The sequence below is a fragment of the Pristiophorus japonicus genome, chromosome 2, assembly GCF_044704955.1.
Source record: "Pristiophorus japonicus isolate sPriJap1 chromosome 2, sPriJap1.hap1, whole genome shotgun sequence".
NCBI lineage: Eukaryota > Metazoa > Chordata > Chondrichthyes > Pristiophoridae > Pristiophorus > Pristiophorus japonicus.
Genome location: NC_091978.1, coordinates 262,453,784 through 262,478,123, shown reverse-complemented (window position 1 = coordinate 262,478,123; position 24,340 = coordinate 262,453,784).

Here is a 24,340-nt window from a genome sequence, read left to right as displayed (position 1 = left end):
AGGATGTAATAAGCAGGGTGGATGAAGGGGAACCAGTAGATGTAGTTTATTTGGATTTCCAGAAGGCATTCGACAGGGTGCCACAAAAAGGTTACTGCAAAAAATAAGAGCTCACGGGGTTGGGGTAATATATTAGCATGGTTAGAGGACTGGCTAATTAACAGGGGTCGGGTCATTTTCAGGTTGGAAAACTGTAACTAGTGGGGTGCCACAGGGATCGGTGCTGGGGTCTCAACTATTTACAATCTATATTAATGACTTGGATGTAGGCACAAAGTGTAATGTAGCCGAATTTGCTGATGATACAAAGATAGGTGGAAAAGCAAGTTGTGAAGAGAACGCAAATAATCTGCAAATGGCTATAGATAGATTAAGTAAGTGGGCAAACATTTGGCAGATGGAGTAAAATGTGAGGTTATCCACTTTGGTAGGAAGAAAAAGCAAATGATTATTTAAATAGAGAGAGACTACAAAATGCTGTAGTACAGAGGGATCTGGAGTCCTTGTACATGAAACTCTTTTTTTTTTGTAATGAAACTCTTTTTTGTCCTTGTACATGAAACACCAAAAGTAAGCATACAGGTGCAGCAAGTAATTGGCCTTTATTGCAAGAGGATGGAGTAAAAAATGGGGAAGTCTTGCTATAACAATACAGCAATACAGGGTGTTGGTGAGACCACACCTGGAGTACTGCGTACAATTTTGGTCTCCTTATTTAAGAAGGGATATATGTGCAGTGGAGACAGTTCAGAGAAAGTTCACTAGGTTGATTCCTGAGATGAACCGGTTGTCTTATGAAGAAAGGTTGAGCAGGTTGGACCTATACTCATTGGAGTTTAGAAGAATGAGAGGTGATCTTATTGAAACATATAAGATTCTGAGGGGACTTGACTGGGTAGATGCAGAGATGATGTTTCCCCTCATGGGGGAATCTAGAACTAGGGTGCATAGTTTCAGAATAAGGAGTTGCCCATTTTAAACGTAGATGAGGAGGAATTTCTTCTCTCAGAGGATCGTGAATCTTTGGAATTCTCTACCCCAGAGTGCTGTGGAGGCTGGGTCATTGAATTTATTTAAGGTGGAGATAGACACATTTTTGACCAACACAGGTGTCAAGGGTAATGGGGAGCAGACAGGAAAGTGGAGTCGAAGCCAAGATCAGATCAGCCATGATCTTATTAAATGGTGGAGCAGGTTCAAGGGGCTAAATGGCCTAATCCTGCTCCTATTTCTTATGTTCTTATGTTCTTATGTAAGACAAGAAAACTTACCATTCAGTTACCGCCCAAGGCCCATCTAATGTGATTTTAGAACAGGCCTCCATTTAGGCAGCCAGTGCTCCCACCTGAAACAGGAGCCTTATTAATATATTAGAATCCAAATGACATTTTTGGGTAGAGTATTCAATTCAGTCTTCAAATGGAGTGCTGCAGTCAATCCAAAAAACTTTACACAAAGTCCCACAGAAATCTTCCCATCTGTTGCCAGACCCTTTATGCCCCCACCTCCTCCCGAAGATTACTTCCCCAACACTTTAATGGAAAACTTGGCATCATAGCAGAGCCGTCATTCTTTACATTGTTGTAAATCAACCAGAGTACACTCATTCAGCAGATTCTCTATTTACGCTGGTAGTCATTCAATGAACTATACTAATATACCATATTTTTTCTCTGTACTTCTATACCAGATATGTATAATCACATGTAAAGTTTAATATCTAGAGTCAGTTGCCCTGTATTTAGTAATGATTTCAGTAAATGCAAGGTTAAGTAAGTCCAAATCAGAACAGAACTTTCTCTTTTAGTGCAGTTGTGAATAACATCTGCAGTCTAAATATGATTTGAGCTTCCCCTGTTTGTACATGCCAATGTCAGGGCTGTATGATGGCATTTTCCAATGATAATCCTTCTTGCAGCGTTCTGAAAGGTTATGTTGGCATGATTTCCTGTTTATATCATTCTAATATTTTTTAGTTATTTGCATAGCACATTGTGTGCTTGTACATATTTTTGTTTATTCAGGATATACTCAAAAAAAGTTCTGAAGTGGGTTAAATCAGTTGAGTGTTGTTAAAAAAATTAGCCCATGATCCTGACCATTGTGACTAACCTCCAAGCTGAAGAACCTTCCCACCCACAGTCCGCCTTCTTAGTTTTGTAAGAGCGCTGTGATTGGTAAACTCATAGGGGTGGATTTTCGGCTTTTGAGATTTAGGGGGCGTTAATGAGGGCGGCGTGATCCTGATAACACCGGGAAAAAGTTTGTGCCCCCATCTGTAAAATTCAGCAGAAAGTGAGGTTCAATGATCGGGGGGCGCTAAATCAGGCGTTACATACCTGTGCTTGGCCGCCCCAGCCGAAAATCGCAGAATTAAAAAAGCTCTACATTTTACACATGCACAGACGCATTCAAATCTTCCCGGGCACTATTAACTTTGTAAGGAGTATTAATCAAAAGGCAATAGAAGAATCTTTAAACCCTTAACTTTAACTCCTCATCAGAGAGACTGGAGATTTACTGTCTGTTTTTAGTATTTATTCGATGCCTGAAATTTAGCTTCCTTTAATGGGTGCATTACAATGCCGTGTCGTTAAGATTCGGCTTTTCCCGAGATCTGATTCGGAGTTCCGAGCATGCGCAATGGGTCTGCTAAAAGTACCGACTAGCTGATTTTTTTTGCCCCTGTCAGCTCTTCGACCAATTCCGATGAATTTCTGGGCGGAGGGTGCAAACTTTTCCAAGCGCTAAAATTAACGTTCCACCTGGGTTACTGCCCCAAATGAGGCGCGATCAAATTTCTCCCCTATTGAATTCAATTTTACAACTGAACCATGCAGGGTAACTATTCCAGAATCAACACCATTAGATATGAGGTACTTTAGCATATGTGATTAACTAAAAAAAATTGGTAACCCTACAGATACAAGGCAGTCTCAGTGTATCACAGTAACTCAGCATCAGATTTATTTAGCGATATTCAATGGGAGAAAAATTGGACCTCATTATGTCTGTTTCACCAGCGACCCAAAATTGGTTTGGGCCATTTTTCAGGTATCCATGATGGCCACCTAAAGTAAGCATTATATCCCTAACCTAAGTAAATGAGGGGCCTAATTTTTGTTTTAGGTCCCCTCACAGAAATTGATCTGAGATAAGAGGGACAGGCATCGGGTTACACCTCTCAGGATCTTTCGACGGATGCTGTGGCCTAAGCAGCGGCCAGCAGCTAAAAGTAAGTTAAAAAAAAAATTACAAAACTTCCTGTGGAACCAGGATATGCAAAAGTGCTCCTCCCAGCTCCACAGCGCCGCTGACTGCCTCTGGCGGCTGTGATCAGCCTTGCTCCTGCTGTCCTGGCCCGCCTGCATTTGCCTGAGGCTGTTGCTGGCAATGCAGGCAGCCTGAAATTAGTTGCAACAAAAGGCAGAGATTTTTACTGAGGGCTTGCCCAATTTTGGGACAGCCTTGGACCTTCTGATTTGGGCATGCGTTGTGGCGCATCGCTGCTTTCATGTCCGTAATTAGGCATTGTCGAATTTCCATCCTGTGCAAGATTGACATAAAGTCAGCAAGGCTAATTTATGGTTAGAATTCTTGAATAGCTGACAAGTTAAAAACTTTGAATAATAAATCGACCAAGTATGTTCAAATTCTAGTTCAGCATTTATTTTGAAGTCTCACTCGACATTTGCTCAGTTTAGAAGTCTTGTTTTTCCTTTCTTTAAACTTCTGAACTCTTTCCTAGCTTTACCAAGCCCCTTTGATCTCTTCTAAAGTTCTTTCTCTCTCAAGACCATCTGGTTTAGGTGTCAAAATGCAATCTAAAGAGTGCTGTATTCCTGGAGGTGACATCCATCAAATAACACATTAAAACTGAGGCTCTGCATATTTATTCTGGTGGTTGATAATCCCATGGCAGTATTTGAAGAAGAGCAGGAAGTTCTGCCAGGGTCCTAACCAACATTCCTCCCTCAACCAACATCACCAATCACACCACCACAGTTATTATACTTATGGCTGTTATAAGATCTTACTATGCACAGAAAAGCTGCTGCATTTGCCTACACAACTGCATTAATTGCACTTCAAAGTAATTTATTGTGAAGTGCTTTGACCTATTTCTAGGACATATGATAAGATGCTATATAAGTTTGCCAATAACATGATTAGCTGTACCAAAGGAAAGTAGTTCTCATGCTTGGGTGTTCTATAGACTGATGCCTGTGACATTTTATTCATTTTTCTTCTTTTATTGTTTAAGCTATTGATTTATTTCAATGATACTCATTTGATGGCCATTTAATTCCATTCTAATGTACTTTGCAAACTTGTAATGTTACTTGGTTTCAAGGTCATGTAAAAGTTAATTTTAACTTCTATTCATTTAAAGAAATAAAGAAATTGCATTTATATAGTGCCTTTTATAATCTCAATTCATTGACTGTAAAGCTCTTCGTAGTCAATTAATTGGCTTTGAGCAAAAGCAAAAACCTGTGGTTGCTGGAAATCTGAAATAAAAACAGAAAATGCTGGAAATACTCAACAGGTCAGGCAGCATCTGTGGAGAGAGAAACAAGAGTTAACATTTCAAGTCGGTGACCTTTCGTCAGAACTGGAAAATGTTAGAGTTGCAACAGTTTTTAAAGCAAGTGTAGGGACAGGGAAGGGGGAGGAGAGGAAAGAGCAAAAAGGAAGGTCCGTGATAAGGTGAAAAGCAGGGGTGATTAAATTACAAAAGGGATGATGGTACAAGGTAAAAGGGGATGGTAATGGGTCAGGAAAGAAACAAAAGATGGATCGAGAGGAGATGTAAGTGGCAACAGCAGAACCATTACCAGAACCTGCTGTCCGAAAAAAATAGGAGCAGTGGTTGCAAAATGCCTAATCGAAAGATGAGGTGCTGTTCCTGGTGCTATATATGTAAACACGTCCAATGTGTAAGACTTGCCACCAGGGGGCGCACCTGTGGGAGACCAAGGGTCACCTGCACATCCTGGGCAAGCAGGTATAAAAGGCAGACTACCATGCTGCCTCCTCACTCTGGAGTTACAATAAAGAGACCAAGGTCACAACAGTTTGAGCTGAAGATGCACAGTCTTGTGGAGTTATTCTAAACGTAACAATTGGTGATGAGTAACAGATCACGAAATTTCACGCAGTTATGGCTGCCATTGGAATTTTTGAGAGATTTGTTGAGGGTGATGATTGGGAAGCCTTCGCTGAGCATCTTGACCAGTACTTCGTGGCCAACGAGCTGGAAAAGGAAGAAACCGCGGTCAAGCGCAGGGCGATTCTCCTCACCGTTTGCGGGACCACGATATATGGCCTCGTCAAAAATCTGCTAGCACCAACGAAACCAATGAAGAAGACATATGAAGAACTGTGCACGCTGGTTCAGGAACACCTCAAGCCGAAGGAGAGCATCTTGATGGCCAGGTATCGCTTTTATATGCACCATCGCTCCAAGGGCCAGGACGTGGCGAGCTATGTCGTCGACCTAAGATGCCTTGCCGGACCGTACGTATTTGCTGGATTTTTGGGGAAAGTGTTGCGGGACTTTTTCATGCTTGGAATTGGCCACGGGGTCATTCTTTGCAAACTGATGTCTGCTGAATTCCTAGATCTAAGCAAGGCCATCACGATAGCCAAGGCTTTTATGTCCACGAACGATAACACTAAACAGATATCATTGCAGCATCAGAACTCACTGGCAAGTACTGTGCATAAAATAACGCCTTCAGCAGGCAGAACTATACATGGCAGGGCCTACGCGCCCACAGAGGCCAGACCTAGGATGACTCAGAGCCCGCCGTGGGGCGTGAATGCGAATCCATTAGCTCCATGTTGGCGCTGCGGGGGTAATCATCAAGCCCATCAATGTCAATTCAAGCACTACGTGTGCAAGGGCTGTGGAACAATGGGGCACCTCCAGCGAATGTGCAAACGTGTTGCGACTCACCACATGGAAGATTCGGCAGAAGATGACCGATCCAATAACTGGTATCAGTTCCTTGGTGTAGGTGCACAACTTTGCCTCAATCGGGAACAATTTGGGTTGTTGATGAGGAGAAACTTCTTCACTCAGAGAGTTGTTAACCTGTGGAATTCTCTACTGTAGAAAGTTGTTGAGGCCAGTTGTTAGATATATTCAAGGGGGAGTTAGATATGGCTCTTACGGCTAAAGGGATCAAGGGGTATGGTGAGAAAGCAGGAAAGGGGTACTGAGGTGAATGATCAGCCATGATCTTATTGAATGGTGGTGCAGGCTCAAAGGGCCAAATGGCCTACTCCTGCACCTATTTTCTATGTTTCTATGTTTCCATCCGGCGTGGACCACGCTGAACGAGCAGGAGAGGCAATTCAACCTGAGGATGAAAAGGAAGTGTATGGGATGCACACCTTTACCACCAAAAGCCCTCCGATAATGTTAAAAGTTAAACTTAACGGCACTCCAGTCTCCATGAATGGGACACGGGGGCGAGTCAATCAATTATAAGCCAGAAGGCATTCAAGAGGGTGTGGGGCGACAGAGCACAATGAACCATACTGATCCTGATTCAGGCAAAGCTGCGCACCTACACCAAGGAACTGATACCAGTTATTGGTAGTGCGGACTTAAGAGGGATGGTGCACGATTTACCACTGTGGATTGTTTCAGGTGATGGGCCAGCGCTACTTGGTAGAAGGTGGATAGGGAAGATTCGATGGAACTGGGAAGACCTCTGTGTACCTTCTCCAGCGAATGACGTCTCCCTTGCTCAAAGGCTGAGCAAGCCCAAACCTTCAGCTGAACCAGACATCGAAGTGCGGATCCATTTGCAGATCCCCGAGGCACAGGCTGCTCATCATGACCACGAGGAGGTAAAGATCAACCGAGCAGCGTTACAGGCGTGGTACCCACCACCCAAAGCCGACGACCTCTTCGCGACAATGGAAGAGGCTACAGGTCGACCAAGCAGAGTTGGACTCTGGCCGAAACGATCTAAGTGCATCTTCCCGATGCCAGAGGCAATATCCCTGGGGAGGAAGATCACGGTAGTCGGCATCACGGAGATGGATGAGAGTGTGTCCAGACCATGGACCGAAAGTGCACCCAGACCACGGGACGAGAGCGCATTCAGACCATGTGATGTCGTCGCAACGAAACAGAGGCATGTGTTGCCCAGCAAGGAAGATGACTGGGCTTGGGGCAAAGGTAAAGGGGCGGCTGCTGAGAAGACCAGGAACCCACTACGTTCCAATAAGTTGTTTGCACTGTGTAACCCATGTGAGTGCCCATTCGTGGCAAATGATGTATTATCATATGGGGTCAGGGGTACCTTACAACAAGCAAAAGTAGCGGGCGAAAACCAAATGACCATATATGTATCTAACAAAGTACTTGTGGGAAGTGATATAAACATAGAAAATAGGTGCAGGAGTAGGCCATTCAGCCCGTTGAGACTGCACCACCATTCAATAAGATCATGGCTGATCATTCACCTCAGTACCCCTTTCCTGCTTTTTCTCCATACCCCTTGATCTCTTTAGCTATAAGGGCCATATCTAACTCCCTCTTGAATATATACAATGAACTGGCATCAACAACTCTCTGCGGTAGGGAATTCCACAGGTTAACAACTCTCTGAGTGAAAAAGTTTCTCCTCATCTCAGTTCTAAATGGCCGACCCCTTATCGTTAGACTGTGTCCTCTGGTTCTGGACTTCCCCAACATTGGGAACATTCTTACTGCATTTAACCTGTCCAGTCCCGTCAGAATTTTATATGTTTCTATGAGATCCCCTCTCATCCTTCTAAACTCCAGTGAATACAGGTCCAGTAGATCCAATCTCTCCTCATATGTCAGTCCTGCCATCCCGGGAATCAGTCTGGTGAACCTTTGCTACACTCCCTCAATAGCAAGAACGTCTTTCCTCAGAGTAGGAGACCAAAACTGAACACAATATTCCAGGTGAGGCCTCACCAAGGCCCTGTACAACTGCAGTAAGACCTCCCTGCACTTATTCTCAAATCCCTTAGCTATGAAGGCCAACATACCATTTGCCTTCTTCACCGCCTGCTGTACCTGCATGCCAACTTTCAATGACTAACATATCATGACACCCAGGTCTCGTTGCACCTCCCCTTTTCCTAATCTGCCGCCATTCAGATAATATTCTGCCTTCGTGTTTTTGCCCCCAAAGTTGATAACCTCACATTTATCCACATTATACTGCATCTGCCATGCATTTGCCCACTCACCTAACCTGTCGAAGTCAACCTGTAGCCTCTTAGCAGCCTCCTCACAGTTCACACCGCCACCCAGCTTAGTGTCATCTGCAAACTTGGAGATATTACACTTATTTCCTTCATTTAAATCATTAATGTATATTGTAAATAGCTGAGGTCCCAGCACTGAACCCTGCGGCACACCACTAGTCACTGCCTGCCATTCTGAAAAGGACCCGTTTATCCCGACTCTCTGCTTCCTGTCTGCCAACCAGTTCTCCATCCATATCAGTACATTATCTCCAATACCATGTGCTTTAATTTTGCACACCAATCTCTTGTGTGGGACCTTGTCAAAGGCCTTTTGAAAGTCCAAATACACCACATTCACTGGTTCTCCCTTGTCCACTCTACTAGTTACATCCTCAAAAAATTCCAGAAGACTTGGCAAGCATGATTTCCCTTTCATAAATCCATACTGACTTGGACCGATCCTGTCACTGCTTTCCAAATGCGCTGCTATTTCATCTTTAATAATTGATTCCAACATTTTCCCCACTACTGATATCAGGCTAACCAGTCTATAATTACCCATTTTTTCTCTCCCTTCTTTTTTAAAGAATGGTGTTACATGAGCTACCATCCAGTCCATAGGATTTGATCCAGAGTCGATAGCCTGTTGGAAAATGATCACCAATGCATCCACTATTTCTAGGGCTACTTCCTTAAGTACTCTGGGATGCAGACTATCAGACCCGTGGGATTTATCGGCCTTCAATACCATCAATTTCCCGAACACAATTTCCCGCCTAATAAGGATTTCCTTCAGTTCCTCCTTCGCACTAGACCCACTGTCCCCTAGTATTTCCGGAAGTTTAGTTGTGTCTTCTTTCGTGACGACAGAACCAAAGTATTTGTTCAACTGTTCTGCCATTTCTTTGTTCCCCATTATAAATTCACCTGAATCTGACTGCAAGGGACCTACGTTTGTCTTCATTAATCTTTTTCTCTTCACATAGCTATAGAAGCTTCTGCAGTCGGTTTCTCATTACACCTAATATGTTATCACACGGGGTTGGGCGTGTTGTATAGCAAGCCAAAGTAGCGGGCGAGCCCCAACCAGTTGTACATGTATCCAATAAGTTAACCAAGTCTGTAGCCTGTGTTCACAGGACAAACGAGATGTACCAAAGTGTGTCCCAATATTTGCTCGAGTCAGACAAGCTGCCAATCTCACAGTTTTTGGAGAGCAGAGGCACCATTATCAATGCTTTGTCTCAAATAGGTCTAACACCGTCTGTGCACTGTAACATGATCCACCACGGGCCAGGCACGGAAAACAGCGCTGAAGCCTGCAGTTGGCTACCGTTGCCCACCACCGGGGTAGAAACGGCGCAGCCCGCAGACCTGCTCGTTGTTATGGAAGTGCTATAAAGCGAGGCGTCAACCATAACGGCTCCGCAGGCAAGACCTGGACCAGCCAGGATCCCATGTTATCGCCTGCTAACGGCAAACTGCTAGACCGGATGTTGCAGCTTATCCGTTGCAAAGACGAAACGCTCATCCCATCAGATTGGCCCCTATGGGGCAACTCTGCAACGTTGCAAAAAAGGCAGGGAGGCTACACATAGTTGGTGGTCCTGGGCCTCCATACCATGGCCCAGGATCCACGGGGACCACGCGTCCTCCTGCCACTCCTGAAAATCTCAAGGCCATATCTGTCATCCTTGGCTTGCCGGACCTTAGGGTAAGCGACAATAGTCCGGAGCGGGCAGCCCAAATCATAAAGCCAAGCACCACATGTGTCACGGTAGACTCCCCACAGATCCGGCTATCCCAAGTGCTACGCAGTCACCGGGCCGAATCACTCAGAACCGGGCCTTCCATATGCTATCAGCAGAGAATGCACAATGATCGTACGGCTCCTCAATGCGATATCAGAATAAACCATGTAATGGGCAAATGCAGAAAGCATTTGGACCAGACCAAACTGCGAACTATCAGATAACCAGGAACTACTGGAAAGGGGCTGACCCCCACCGACACACTAACACAACTGACCTCGCTGTCAACCACGAGGATGAACCCACCATGCCCGACAGTCCGATCAGACCAGCCGTGCGGCCGTGCAGCAATGATCCGACCAACGCACCCATGCCAGGACTTCAACTCAGGCAATTGACCCGGGAACGCAGAGCGCCAGATCGCCTCAACTTGTAAATAACTTGTACATAAGACTTTGTGGGGGAATAATGTTATGTATGTAACCACTACCAATGTGTCAGACTTGCCACCAAGGGGGCGCACCTGTGGGAGAGGAAACATTAGAGGTGCCTTTTATACCTGCACACCCTGGGCAAGCAGGTGTAAAAGGCAGACTACCACGCTGCCTCCTCATGCTGGATTAAAATAAAGGGACCAAGGTCACAACAGTTTGAGCTGAAGATGTACAGTCTTGTGGAGTTATTCTAAATGTAACACCCAGAGTTTACATTGAGCTTCATTGGAACAGTGTAGGAGACTGAGGACAGAGAGGTCAGAGCAGGAGTGGGGCAAAGAATTAAAATGGCAAGCGACCGGAAGCACAGGGTCATGCTTGCGGACTGAATGCAGATGGTCAGCAAAGCAATCACCCAATCTCCATTTGTTCTCCCGAATGTAAAGGAGACCGCATTGTGAGCAGAGAATGCACTATGCAAATTGAAAGAAGTGCAAGTAAATTGCTACTCATCTGGGAGGAATATTTGGGGACCTGGGTGGTGGGAAGGAGATGAAAGGATAAGTATTGCACCTCCTGTGCTTCCATGAGAGCTGCCAAGGAAAGGGCAGTGAGTGTTGGGGGTGATTGAGGAGAGAATGGTCGTTCCGGAATGCTGAAAGGGGAGAGGAGGGGAAGATGTGATTGGTGGCGGCATCACGCTGTTGGTGGCGAAAATGGTGGAGGATGATCCGTTGAATGTGAAGGCTGGTGGGGTGGAAAATGAGGACAAGGGGAACCCTATTGTGATTCTGGGAGGGAGGGGAAGGTGTGAGGGCAGAATTGCGGGAAATGGCATGGGCACAGTCGAGGGCCCTGTCAACCACGGTAGAGTGGAATCCTCTGTTGACAAAAAAGGAAGACATATCAGATCATCATCATAGGCAGTCCCTCGGAATTGAAGAAGACTTGCTTCCACTCTTAGCAAGAGTTCTTAGATGGTTGTACAATCCAATATGAGAACCACAGTCTCTGTCACAGGTGGGACAGATAATCATTGAGGGAAAGGGTGGGCAGGGAGCCTGGTTTGCCACATGCTCCTTCCGCTGCCTGCACTTGATTTCTGCATGCTCTCGGCGACGATACTCGAGGAGCTCAGCGCCCTCCCGAATGCACTTGCCCCATTTAGGGCGGTCTATGGCCAGGGACTCCCAGGTGTCAATGGGAATGTCGCACTTTATCAGGGAGGATTTGAGGATGTCCTTGTAACGTTTCCTCTGCCCGCCTTTGGCTTGTTTGCCGTGGATGAGTTCCGAGTAGAGTGCTTGCTTTGGGAGTCTCGTGTCTGGCATGTGAACTATGTGGACTGCCCTGCAGAGCTGATCAAGTGTGGTCACTGCTTCAATGCTGAGGATGTTGGCCTGGACGAGGATGCTAATGTTGGTGCATCTGTCCTCCTAGGGGATTTGCAGGATCTTGTGGAGACATGGTTGGTGCTATTTCTCCAGCGACTTGAGGTGTCTACTGTACATGGTCCACGTCTCTAAGCCATACAGGAGGGCGGGTATTACTACAGCCCTGTAGACCATGAGCTCGGTGACAGTTTTGAGGGACTGGTCTTCAAACACTCTTTTCCTCAGGCAGCCGAAGGCTGCACTGGCGCACTGGAGGCGGTGTTTGATCTCGTCGTCAATGCCTGCTCTTGTTGTTAAGAGGCTCCCGAGATATGGGAAGTGGTCAACGTTGTCCAGGGCCACGCCATGGATCTTGATATCTGGGAAGCAGTGCTGTGCAGTGAGGACAGGCTGGTGGAGGAGTTTGTCTTACTAATGTTTAGCGTAAGGCCCATGCTTTCATACGCCTCGGTAAATACATCAACTATGTCCTAGAGTTCAGCCTCTGTGTGTGCACAGACACAGGCGTCGTCCGCATACTGTAGCTCGACGACAGAGGTTGGAATGGTATTGGACCTGGCCTGGTGACGGCGAAGGTTGAACAGCTTTGCACTGGTTCTGTAGTTTAGTTCCACTCCAGCGGGGAGCTTATCAACTGTGAGGTGGAGCATGGCAGCGAGGAAGATTGAGAAGAGGGTTGGGGCGATGACGCAGCCCTGCTTAACCCCGGTCCGGATATGAATTGGATCTGTGATGGATCCGTTGGTAAGGATCACGGCTTGCATGTCGTCGTGGAGCAGGCGGAGGATGGTGACGTACATTTGGGGGCATCTGAAACAGAGGAGGACGCTCCATAGACCCTCGTGGTTGACAGTGTCAAAGGCCTTTGTAAGGTCAAAGAAGGCCACGTGTAAGGGCTGGCGCTATTCCCTGCATTTTTCCTGCAGCTGTCGCTCTGTAAAAATCATGTCCATTGTGCCCCGGAGAGGACGAAATCAGCACTGCGACTACGGGAGGAGCTCCTCGGCCACGGGGAGAAGACGGTTGAGGAGGACTCCAGCGACGAATTTCCCAGTGGTTGATAGCAGGGAGATTCCTCTGTAGTTGCCACAGTCGGACTTGTCCCCTTTTTTAAAGATGGTCACGATCACTGCATCTCTAAGATCTCCCAGCATGCTCTCCTCCCTCCAGATGAGAGAGATGAGGTCATGTATTCGTGCCAGTCGTGCCTTTCCGCCATACTTCAGTGCCTCAGCAGGGATTCCATCCGCTCCTGTAGCCTTGTTTTTTCGCTGTCTTATGACCTTTTCTACCTCATGCAGTGTTTGGGTCTTACTGAGGTGGTGGTGGGTCGTATGCTGCGGGATAGAGTCGAGAACACTCGAGTCAAAGGCAGAGTCTCCATTGAGGAGATCTTCAAAGTGCTCCTTCCAGTGGGCCCTGACTGCCTCAGTGTCCTTGATTAGTGTTTCCCCGTTCTTGGCCAAGAGTGGGGTTGGGAGTTTGGTGCATATGTGGCCTTGACTGCGGTGAAGAATCCTCGCACATCGTGGCTGTCAGCCAGCTGCTGTATTTCCTGTGCTTTCTCCATCCACTACCTGTTCTTTTGATCCCGTGTTTTTTGTTGTACCTTAGCCTTGAGCTGCCTGTAATGTTGCTTTGCTGCTCCTGAGTTGGGTTGCTGTTTAAGGCTCAGAAATGCCCTGCACTTGCAATCTATTAGTTCTTGAATCTCCTGATCATTCTCATCAAACCAGTCCTGGTGTTTCTTGGTTGAGTGACCGAGCGTCTCTTTGCAGACGCTGGTTCTGGAGGCCTGGAGGACAGACCAAGCGCTGTGGCCAATCTGCGTCACAGGATCATCAAGGCATGCCAGTTTAGCTGTGAGGCGCTGACTGTAAAGAGCTCTCTTAGCTGGGTCCTTAAGTGCCCCGGCATTAACTTTTTTGCGACACTGCTTCTGCTGCTCCCTTCGCTTTGGGGCTATGTTGATGTCAATGATGGATCGGACTGCTGGTCCGTCCAGCAGTCATCAACTCCTGTCATGGCACGGGTGATGCGCGCATCCTTGCGATCCCTGGCTCGGACGATGACATAGTCGAGCAGGTGCCAGTGCTTGGAACGAGGGTGTTGCCACGATGCTTTGTATTTGTCCTTCTGGCGGAACAAGGTGTTGATGATGACAAGTTCATGCTCTAGACATTTTGTCAGGAGTAGGGTACCGCTGGTGTTGGCTTTGCCTACCCCCTCTCTGCCAATCACGCCCCCCCAGAGGTCTGTGTCCTTGCCGACCCTGGCATTAAAGTCACCTAGGAGGATCAGTTTGTCGCCCGTGGGGACGCAGGTCAAAGATTTTTCACGTTTGGAGTAAAAATCCTCTTTGGCCTCATGTGTTGCATCGAGTGTTGAGGCATAAGCACTGATGACTGTGACACACTGTTTCCGGGATAGGGTGAGTCGAAGCGTCATGAGCCGTTTGTTAGCCCTGCAGGGGGAGTCTTTAGGGCGGTCGACCAGCCCATTTTTGATGGCGAAGCCGACTCCTTGGAGGCAGCGTTCTGCCTCTGGTTTCCCTTTCCAGAAGAAGGTGTAACCTTCACCTTGTTCCTTGAGCTGGCTTTCCCCTGCCAATCGGGTCTCGCTTAGGGCTGCGATGTCGATATCAAAGCGTCTAAATTCCCGGGCAACTATGGCGGTGCCGCGTTCCGGTCTGTCGCTGTTGAGGTTGTCCATGAGGGTCCTGACATTCCAGGTCCCAAACTTCATGTTAGAGGAGTGGAAGATGCCTGTGCGTGATCATTGCACACTGGCTACCACACGGGCTTAGCTGAGCGAGGTCTTGGTCCAGTGGCAAGGGGGTCCAGGATGACTGGAGACCAGGCTCTGCTATATGGGCCTAATTGCCTACAGTGAGGTGTTGGCCGCAGGCTCGGCACTGGGTAGTGCCCTTGATGGTAGGTAGTCCAAGGCTTGGTTGGGGGCAGGCATTGGGGGCGCCAGTGGTGCACTGGGGTTCAGAATGGGGGGCGGGGGGTCACAGTCATTGTACTCACCACGTGCTGGAGAAGGAGAAGAGACCAGGCCATCATTGGGAAAGGAGAGGTCCAGATGGAGGGGGGGAGGAGGTGGAGGCCCGATAGCCTGGTCCAGCTGCCCAGTCACCGCAGGAGGTACAGCCGGGAGGTCCAGGTCGCGTCGAGTCTTCCAGCCATTGCAGGAGGTCCAGCTGGGAGGCCCAAGTCGCGCCGGGTCACCGCAGGAGATCCAGCCGGGAGGTTCAGGTCACGTTGAGTCATCCAGCCGCTGCAGGAGGTCCAGCCGGGTGGCCCAAGTCACATCGAGTCACCGCAGGAGATCCAGCCGGGAGTCGCCGATGTGCAGTGTGGCGGGAGGCCTGAGGTAGGCCCGAACTTTTGGGATTCGCGGGGTTGGGGTCAGGCTGGGAATTTAAGTCTTTAAGACTTGGGGTCTATTCGGGCTCGGGCTGGGGCTTGGGGAAGTTTAGACAGTGGGAGGAGGGAGGTTGAGAGCCGAGGAGCTGTTTAGCAGGGGAGCTCCCTTGGGAGCTGCTACCCCGGCGGCCCCATATCAGTCATCAGAAGCACTGATGTGGATGGTGACATCGTCAGAATAGGTGCAATGGAGATGGAGAAACGGGAGAATGGAATAGAGTCCTTACAGGAAACGAGGTGGGAGGAAGTGTAGTCAGGGTAGCTGTGGGAGTCAGTGAGTTTATAGTCGATAATGGTTGACAGCTATCCTCAGAAATGGAGATGGAGATGTTGAGAAAGGGAAGGGATGAGTCTGAGATGGACCATGTGAAGCCAAGGAAGAAGTGTAAATTTGAAGCAACAATGATGACATTTTTCAGTTGGGGTGAAAGCATGAAACGCCACCAACAGTCATCAATGTACCAGAAAAAGAGGTGAGAAGAGGTACCGAGGTAGGACAGGACACATATCCCATGAAAAAGAGTTATCCAGCTGGATCCCACATTCCAGAAATAGGTCTTTCCTATCCACCCTACCTAGGCTCCTCATAATTTTATACACCTCAATTAAGTCTCCTCTCAGCCTCCTTTGTTCCAAAGAAAACAACCCCAGCCTATCCAATCTTTCCTCACAGCTAAAGTTCTCCAGTCCTGACAACATCCTTGAAAATAGCTTCTGTATCCTCTCTGGTGCAATCACATCTTTCCCATAATTAGTACTCTCGCTCTGGCCTAACTAATGTTTTATACAGATCTAGCATAACCTCCTTGCTCTTATACTCTATGCTTTGGTTAATAAAATAAAGTATATCATATACCTTCTTAATCACCTTATCTACCTATCCTATTACCTTCAGGTAACTGTGGACATGCACTCAAAGATCTCACTGTTCCTCCACACTTCTCAATATCTTACATTTATTGTGTATTCCCTTGCCTTGTTCGCCCTCTCCAAATGGATTACCTCACAATTCTCCAGATTGAATTCCATTTGACACCTGACCAGGCCATTGATATCTTCCTGCAGTCTATAGCTTTCTTGCTCACTATAAACCGCACGGACAATTTTTGTATCATCTGCCAACTTCTTAATCACACCCCCTACATTGAAGTCTAAATTGGTGCTATATACCACAAAAAGCAAGCGACCTAATACTGAGCTCTGTGGAACCCCACTGGAAAAAACCTTCCAGTCACAAAAACATCCATTGACCATTGTCCTTTGCTTCCTGCCACTGAGCCAATTTTAGATCCAACTTGCCACTTTACCTTGGGATCCACGGGCTTTTACTTTTGTGAGTCCTTGTCAAAAGCCTTGCTGAAATCCATGAAATGTGCTACCCTCATCGACCCTCCTTGTTACCTCCTCAAATAATTCAATCAAGTTAGTCAGACATGACCTTCCCTTAACAAATTCATGCTAACTGTCCTAGATTAATCTGTGCCTTTCTAAATAACGATTAATACTGTCCCTTAGAATTTTTTCCAATAATTTGCCCACCGCCGAGATTAGGCTGACTGGCCTGTAATTACTCGGTCTATCCCTTTCTCTTTTAAACTGTGGCACAACGTTAGCAGTCCTCCAGTCCTCCGGCAATATGCCTGTAGCGGGAGAGGATTGTAAAATGATGGTCAGCACCTCCACTATTTCCTCCCTTGCTTCCCTTAACAGCCTGGGATACATTTCTTCTGGAGCTGATGATTTATCTACTTTCAAAAATGCTAGACCCATTAATGCTTCTTCCCTCACTATGTTTATCTCATCTAATATTTCACATTCGTCCTCCTTAACTACAATGTCTGCATAACCCCTCTCTTTTGTGAAGACAGACGCAAAGTATTCCTTAAGAACCATAACCATTGTAATGTATTATCACATGGTTTGTCACATGGTTTGGTATGAGCATGCTCAGTTCACTCTGGCCTAATAAACAAACACATGGACTAGCAAATCACCGTGTCTCTGTCCTTCATTTGTTTTACCCAAGTATACTACATTTTGGTGACAAGGATGGAATCCCAAAGCCATCTTTGGGGATCATGGAAGACATAGTTCAACCTTTGAGTGGAAAAGTTTAAGGTGAATTTGTGAGACCTAAACTGAATTCTTGCGATGTTTTACCATTAATGCTCATGCAGAGTTGTCTGTGCTTTGCCTTCGTCTGTATGTGTGCACAACAACAGCGACGTTGATTCTCACATGTACACAGGTAGCAATGGCTGCATCAAGAATGCAACATTGGGCAGTGTTGTCGTCACAATATGACTACATGATTGAATATCACACTTCGAAGCAAAATACAATCGCAGATGCCTTATCCAGGTTGTCACATGAGGTATTGTGTTGAAAGTGAAGGTGCGATTTTTACACTGGGTGCAATTGACAAAGACTTTCCCGTGAATGGAACTGAGAATGCAGATGAGACTCAAAATGACTCAGTACTGAAAAGAGTGTATGAAAATACCTTGAATGGATAGACTGATCAGTAGTTGTTGGAGGCAGGAGTGCGAGCAGCGGGGAGTTCGGGGACGTCAGAACGGCCTATAAAGGCACAGCAGTCGTCAGAGGCGGGAGTGCGAGCAGCGGGGAGTTCGGGGACGTCGGAGCGGCTAAAGGCCCAGCGGCAGTCGAGAGGCGGCGGCGGTCGGAGAAGCGGGAGTTCGGGGACGTCGGAGGAGTCTATAAAGGCCAGCTGGTGCAGCTGCAGCTGGGAGAGAAGGCAAAAAAGAAGTAGAAATAAATCGAAAGGTGACGTCACAGCCAAGGGGGTAAGTGATTGGCTGGTGATTGGTGAGTAGTTTTTGTTTTTGTTTTCTTTATCAGTTAGTAACCTTTTAGCATTGTTGTTGCCAAATTAAGTTAATCTAAGGGTTAAGTCATGGCAGGAGAGCTCGGAAAAAAGTTATGCTCCTCCTGTACGATGTGGGAAGTCAGAGATGCTTCCAGTGTCCCTGACGACTAAATGTGCGGGAAGTGCATCCGCCTGCAGCACCTGACAGACCGCATTGTGGCACTGGAGCTGCGGGTGGATTTACTCTGGAGCATCCACGATGCTGAGAATGATGTGAATAGCACGTTTAGCGAGTTGGTCTTACCGCAGGTAAAGGGTACACAGCCAGATAGGGAAAGGGTGACCAACAGGAAGAGCAGTGGAAGGAAGATAGTGCAGGGATACCCTGCGGTCATCCACCTGCAAAACAGATACACTGCTTTGGGTACTGTTGAGGGGGAAGATTCATCAGGGGAGAGCAGCAGCAGCCAAATTCATGACTCGGTGGGTGGCTCTGCTGCACAGGAGGGCAGGAAAAAGAGTGGGAGAGTTGTAGTGATAGGGGATTCTATTGTAAGGGGAAGAGATAGGCTTTTCTGCGGCCGCAACCAAAACTCCAGAATGGTATGTTACCTCCCTGGTGCAAGGGTCAAGGATGTCTCGGAGCAGGTGCAGGACATTCTGAAAAGGGAGGGTGAACAGCCAGTTGTCGTGGTGCATATAGGCACCAACGATAGAGGTAAAAAATGGGATGAGGTCCTACGAGATGAATTTAGGGAGCTGGAAGATAAATTTTAAAAGTAGGACCTCAAAAGTAGTAATCTCAGGATTACTACCAGTGCTACGTGCTAGTCAGAGTAGGAATCGCAGGAGAGCTCAGATGAATACGTGGCTTGAGGAGTGGTGCAGAAGGGAGGGATTCAAATTCCTGGGACATTGGAACCGGTTCTGGGGGAGGTGGGGTCAGTACAAACGGGACGGTCTGCACCTGGGCAGGACCGGAACCAATGTCCCAGGGGGAGTGTTTGCTAGTGCTGTTGGGGAGGAGTTAAACTAATATGGCAGGGGGATGGGAACCTCTGCAGGGAGTCAGAGCGAAATCAAATTGAGGCAGAAGCAAAAGATAGAAAGGAGAATAGTAAAAGTGGAGGGCAGAGAAACCCAAGGCAAAAAACAAAAAGGGCCGCATTACAGCAAAATTCTAAAGGGACAAAGTGCGTTAAAAAGACTAGCCTGAAGGCCCTGTGCCTCAATGCGAGGAGTATTCGGAATAAGGTGGACGAATGAACTGTGCAGATAGCAGTTAATGGACATGATGTAATTGGCATCACGGAGACATGGTTCCAGGGTGACCAAGACTGGGAACTCAACATCCAGGGGTATTCAACATTTTGATAGGATAGACAGAAAGGAAAAGGAAGTGGGGTGGCGTTGCTGGTTAAAGAGGAAATTAATGCAATAGTCAGGAGGGACATTAGCTTGGATGATGTGGAATCGGTATGGGTGGAGCTGCAGAACACCAAAGGGCAGAAAACGTTAATGGGAGTTGTGTACAGACCACCAAACAGTAGTAGTGAGGTTGGGGACAGCATCAAACAAGAAATAAGAGATGTGTGCAATAAAGGTACAGCAGTTATCATGGGCGACTTTAATCTACATATTGATTGGGCTAACCAAACTGGTATCAATGCAGTGGAGGAGGATTTCCTGGAGTGTATTAGGCATGGTTTTCTAGACCAATATGTCGACGAACCAACGAGAGAACTGGCCATCCTAGACTGGGTGATGTGTAATGAGAAGGGACTAATTAGCAATCTTGTTGTGCGAGGCCCCTTGGGGAAGAGTGACCATAATATGGTAGAATTCTTTATTAAGATGGAGAGTGACACAGTTAATTCAGAAACTAGGGTCCTGAACTTAAGGAAAGGTAACTTCGATGGTATGAGGCGTGAATTGGCTAGAATACACTGGCAAATGATACTTAAAGGGTTGACGGTGGATAGGCAATGGCAAACATTTAAAGATCACATAGATGAACTTCAACAATTGTACATCCTTATCTGGAGTAAAAGTAAAATGGGGAAGTGGCTCAACTGTGGCTAATAAGGGAAATTAAGGATAGTTAAATACAAAGAAGAGGCATATAAATTGGCCACAAAAAGCAGCAAACCTGAGGACTGGGAGAACTTTAGAATTCAGCAGAGGAGGACTAAGGGTTTAATTAAGAGGGGGAAAATAGAGTACGAGAGGAAGCTTGCTGGGACCATAAAAATTGGCTGCAAAAGCTTCTATAGATATGTGAAGAGAAAAAGTTGAGTGAAGACAAACGTAAGTCCCTTGGAGTCAGATTCAGGTGAATTTATAATGAGGAACAAAGAAATGGCAGAGCAATTGAATGAATACTTTGGTTCCATCTTCACGAAGCAAGACACGAATAACCTTCCGGATGTACTCGGGAATCGAGGGTCTCGTGAGAAGGAGGAACTGAAGGATATCCTTATTAGGCAGGATATTGTGTAAGGAAAATTGATGGGATTGAAGGCCGATAATCCCCGGGGCCTGGTAGTCTGCATCTCAGAGTACTTAAGGAAGTGGCCCTAGAAATAGTGGATGCATTGGTGATCATTTTCCAACAGTCTATCGACTCTGGATCAGTTCCTATGGACTGGAGGGTAGCTAATGTAACACTACTTTTTAAAAAAGGAGGGAGAGAGAAAACAGACAATTATCGACTAGTTAGCCTGACATCAGTAGTGGGGAAAATGTTGGAATCAATCATTAAGGATGAAATAGCAGTGCATTTGGAAAGCAGTGACAGGATCGGTCCAAGTCAGCATGGATTTATGAAAGGGAAATCATGCTTGACGAATCTTCTGGAATTTTTTGAGGATGTAACTAGCAGAGTGGACAAGGGAGAACCAGTGGATGTGGTGTATTTGGACTTTCAAAAGGCTTTTGACAAGGTCCCACACAAGAGATTGGTGTGCAAAATTAAAGCACATGGTATTGGGAGTAATGTACTGACGTGGATAGAGAACTGGTTGGCAGACAGGAAGCAGAGAGTAGGGATAAACGGGTCCTTTTCAGAATGGCAGGCAGTGGCTACTGGAGTGCCGCAGGGCTCAGTGCTGAGACCCCAGCTCTTTACAATATACATTAATGATTTAGATGAAGGAATTGAGTGTAATATCTCCAAGTTTGCAGATGACACTAAACTGGGTGGCGGTGTGAGCTGTGAGGAGGACGCTAAGAGGCTGCAGGGTGACTTCGACAGGTTAGGTGAGTGGGCAAATGCATGGCAGATGCAGTATATAATGTGGATAAATGTGAGGTTATCCACTTTGAGGGCAAAAACACGAAGACAGAATATTATCTGAATGGCGGCAGATTAGGAAAAGGGGAGGTGCAACGAGACCTGAGTGTCACTGAAAGTGGGCATGCAGGTACAGCAGGCGGTGAAGAAGGCAAATGTTATGTTGCCCTTCAAAGCTAGGGGATTTGAGTATAGGAACTGGGAGGTTTTATTGCAGTTGTACAGGGCCTTGATGAGACCTCACCTGGAATATTGTGTTCAGTTTTGGTCTCCTAATCTGAGAAAGGACATTCTTGCTATTGAGGGAGTGCAGCGAAGGTTCACCAGACTATTCCAGGGATGGCTGGACTGACATATGAGGAGAGACTGGATACTGGGCCTTTATACACTAGAGTTTAGGAGGATAAGAGGGGATCTCATAGAAATGTATAAGATTCTGACGGGATTGGACAGGTTAGATTCGGGAAGAATGTTCCTGATGTTGGGGAAGTCCAGAACCAGGGGACACAGTCTCAGGATGGCGGGTAGGCCATTTAGGATTGGGATGAGGAGAAACTTCTTCAGAGAGTTGTTAACCTGTGGGATTCCCTGCCGCAGAGAATTGTTGATGCCAGTTCATTGGATATATTCAAGAGGGAGTTAGATATGGCCCTTACGGCTAAATGGATCAAGGGCTATGGAGAGAAAGCAGGAAAGGGGTACTGAGGGGATGTTCAACCATGATCTTATTGATTGGTGGTGCAGGCTCGAAGTGCCGAATGGCTTACTCCTGCACCTATTTTCTATGTTTCTATTTTTCTCGTATATGGACACAGAATTTAAACCATTTCATAACCGTTGTATTGAATTGTCTTGTGAGCAAGGCTGTATTAAGTGGGGAAACAATGTGATGGTACCTACTTCTTTAAGAGATAGAATTCTGGCCGAACTTCATACTGAACAGCCAGGCATCGTCAGTATGAAATCTATTGAAAGAAGCTTTGTATTCTGGCCCGGATTGGACAATGATCTTGAACCACTTGATCATGAACACTTACATGAGTTTGACTCAGTTCAGACTTCAGTAACTGAAGTACCATGTTCTAACAAGTCTGAGATAGAAACAGGATCATCTTTGAATTTGGAAGCAAAACAAAACAGCCCAAAAATTGGTTCAACAGCAAAACCTTCTGTTATTAAACTGGATTTGCAGTGCATTTAAAAGAATAAAAGCCAGGAGTTTTTGTTATGTGATAAATGTAATGCTGAGAAAGGTGGGACCATAGTTTTGTTGTATTTGAGAGGGAAATACATGCACTTTTTGAAAGAAGGAAAGCAGTGTAATGTATCACATAGTTTGTCACATGATTTTGTATAAGCTTGGCCTAATAAAGCAAGCACATTGACTAGCAACTCATCCTGTCTCTGTCCTTCATTTGTTCTACCCAAGTATACAACACCCATGTCTTTCACCTCCACACACTGATTACCTTTTTGGTTTCTAATAAATCCTACTCTTTCTTTAGTTATCCTCTTAATCTTTATGTATTTATAAAACATATTCCAACAAAACAACAGAAAAGTCAAACATCACAGCATGCAAGGACCATGTAATTGGACACTTGGCGCTGGACTCCCCAATCTGTGCCGGAAAACATTTCTGAAATGTTAGGGACTGTTCTATGCACTGGCCTCATTACACACTATAAAATAATTTCATTCAATATAAATTGATCTGACTACTAAATCCCCATGCTCTTCTGCAGCACCATGTTATTTCATGGAGCCCTTGTTTAAAATGGAAGCAGGAGGGCCTGTGGCCTGTTTACTTCACAATTCCACCACTTAAAGCTTGGTTGCCATTTTTCTGATCATTGAAGCTGTTTTTGACTTGACAACAGAATTTTGTACAATAGAGCTAGTCCATCTATTTTTTCTGCTGATTGCTGCTCTTTTTATGCAAGTCAGCATTCCTTTGCACACAATCTGTTCTATCACTGTTGAGGTATGCGAGGGCCACCACAGCAGATCAATGCAGGTGACTGCATGATCTCCAAGCAGCAATCATAATGTTTTCATCTTGTTCATGGTGCCATTATTTGAAGGAGGAGGCTGAATAGATGGATCGCTGCTAATGGTCCTGGGATTCCCCTAGCTTCCCGCTGTATTAACAGTCAAGAACCCATATAATGAGCCCGAGAGAAAATATAATGGTGTCAAAGAGTGATTGACAGGACTTTCAGTTCAAAGCAGCCTTTCACTCCCTGATTGACTAGTCCAATAGCCCTCTCTGTACTACATTCACTCCATGTCAATATCGTGAATCAAATCCCCTTTGCCTTCATAACCATCCCGACATGGTTTCCCCTAAACCTAACAGTCATATGTCCCTTCTCTGCAATAAATCTTAAAGAAACATTCCAAAAAAAGAACATCTAGTTTATTTTCCTTTTCCACATGTGTGTCCCATTGTTTTCCTTGGGTACTGTCCATTTTCTCATCTCAGGACCTTTGCCACCTCAGTGTGCAGGAAATGTGATGGCACACTGCTACTCGTCAGTGGTTACCTTATCACTCACTTAAATGTCCTGTTTCTTCTGGGTCATAAGAACATAAGAACATAAGAAATAGGAGTGGGAATAGGCCATTTGGCCCCTCCAGCCTGCTCCGCCATTTAATAAGATCATGGCTGATCTGATTCTGGGCTTAGTTCCACTTCCCGGCCCGCTCCCCATAACCCTTCACTCCGTTATAGTTCAAAAATCTGTCTATCTCCACCTTAAATATATTCAATGAACCAGCCTCCACAGCTCTCTGGGGCAGAGAATTCCACAGATTTACAACCCTCTGAGAGAAGAAATTCCTCCTCATCTCAGTTCTAAATGGCCAACCACTTATTCTGAAACTCTGCACCCTAGTTTTAGATTCCCCCATGAGGGGAAACATTCTCTCTGCATCTACCTTGTCAAGCCCCCTCAGTATCTT